The following is a 2,160-nucleotide window of genomic DNA, read 5'->3' as shown; positions in this document are numbered from 1 at the left end:
AAAAGAGAAAAAAAAAGTTTTTAAAAATGTACATTATGATGTATTATTATCATTATCATTATCACCATCATTATTATAATTACGCCTATTATTATTATCATTATCATTATTATTATCATTATCATTATCATTTTCATTATCATTTATTTTCATTATCACTCTCATCATGATCATCATCATAATTAATTTTATCCTCAAGCATCAAAAACGCATCACTTATATATTAATAAGCCACCCAAAGAAATTTACCCAAATAAAACAACAAGCAAACCAAGCTAGCGTAAACGTATTCTTTATCCGTTGTGTTGATTGAACCCGGTCTATTAATTGGTCGCTTTTAAGCACAAGGGGGCTATCCCGAAAAAATTATATTTTGAGAAAATCGAAGGTAAAGTTTTAGGACTCTTGTTCCGTTTCTTTAAACGACAGTTAGAGTTTTGGCCTCTTTCTTTCTCGATCTGTCCGGGTTGTCCCTGACAAAAGTAATGGTAGAAGAAGTTCACTTCCTAAATCGTTTGTTTCAGTAGAGGTTTTACGGCGCTCGCAACTGTATAAGGTCATATGAGCGCCAAGGGGTGGATATCAACAGAAAAGTCCATACAGGGAATCAGAATTGTATCTCTGCTCACCTGTCTAGCTTCAACAGCACAAGGTCTGCTTCGACTATCAAGGCACCCCGAAAAAGCGGGTCACAAGAGTGTGACAAACATACAAAAGAAGTAGAGGAAAAATGACGATAGTAAGGATTGGGAATTTATAAAAAGGAGCAGTTGCCTGTTGCATTTCAGGCACGGTGATGAGCATGATATTGATGAATCAGCCCATTTACAATTACAATTCTATTGTACATAAGAACCTGGTTAATGTCCTCCCTTTGGGAATGGCCTAAAGACACTTCAGTCAGTAGCACCACCCTTGAGGTTACCTCTAAAATGACCTAAACTTTGTCATTGGGGATGTAAAGCAACACTGCAAATAATTAGTTTTACTTTGTAGTTCTATCTCAAATTACTATTTTCAAGACACATGGAAATGTTTAATGTTTTTGAGTATGAAAAGACATAGAAGTCAGAGAGAGAGAGAGAGAGAGAGAGAGAGAGAGAGAGAGAGAGAGAGAGAGAGTCAAAAAGTATGTATTTTAAATACCAGATTAAACGAAACAAAACGTTTTAGGCGTGTGTCAAAGGTTGGAGGAATTTCTTTTATCCTTTTTGAAAAGAAATGTACTTTAGCAACATAACAATGTCTGTTTAGTGCGGAGAATAAACAGGTGGGCTGACAAAAATAACAACAGAATGGTATTCAAGAAGTACACGTAGAACCTAACAATAGCACCTTCCAACCACCCGCCTGAGGGGCTGGAACGAGCAGGAATAAAACAAGATGAAAATAAGCTTGTCTTCAGATCTTTAACAGCCAAAAAAGTCAAGTTTACATCTTTTTATGTTCCTAAACTTGCTACCAAAATGGTGGTTTTTTTTTCAAAGCTTTATGTTTACAGGGCAATAGAACTAGCATTAAGGTTAAATCGCTTAACCCCCTCTCTTTGAAATAATGCTAATGTTGTCCAAAGGAAAAGCTAGAAGAGGAGTTTTATGGCCTGGTTATTTTATGCGAGATGCACTGTGGGTTTGCGAGACCAAAGTGTTCACTTAGCACCTAACACATGTCCAAAGCGTCGTAAAAACCTAAATAGACGAAACACACGCACACAACAAGAATGTCTTGGCTTTGAGGAAGAGAATGAGGATAGCGGGCGGAGACTTCACAGGAAGTCGCTTGTTTCAGGGTACAAGATGTGGGGACAGGTATATGTGTCACGGCGTGGTGGGACCAGGCGCTCGTCATTGGCTGTATATGGATTTATCGGTAGCTTGTTTGTTTGCTTTGCTTTCGATGAGAAAAAACCCGAACAACAACCCCCAAAACAACATGTATCTATCTCGAATATAAGTTGAGATATTAGTTATTGAAAGAAGTTGGGGATAGTCTGGTGTTTTAGATACGGTTTGGTCGATAATGGAGGCCGAAATTTTATGACTTTCAAATCTTAAGTGTCCTTGGAAACTTTTGGAAAATTGCACATAGTATACTTGCACATGATTTTGATGAACGTTTCTCAGTAAAATCCACTAAAATGTGTTAAAATCCACATAAAAA

The sequence above is a fragment of the Aplysia californica genome, unplaced genomic scaffold (assembly GCF_000002075.1).
Source record: "Aplysia californica isolate F4 #8 unplaced genomic scaffold, AplCal3.0 scaffold00091, whole genome shotgun sequence".
NCBI classification, from domain to species: Eukaryota; Metazoa; Mollusca; class Gastropoda; order Aplysiida; family Aplysiidae; genus Aplysia; species Aplysia californica.
The sequence above is the reverse complement of the archived record's forward strand: the minus strand, read 5'-3'. Positions refer to the sequence as shown.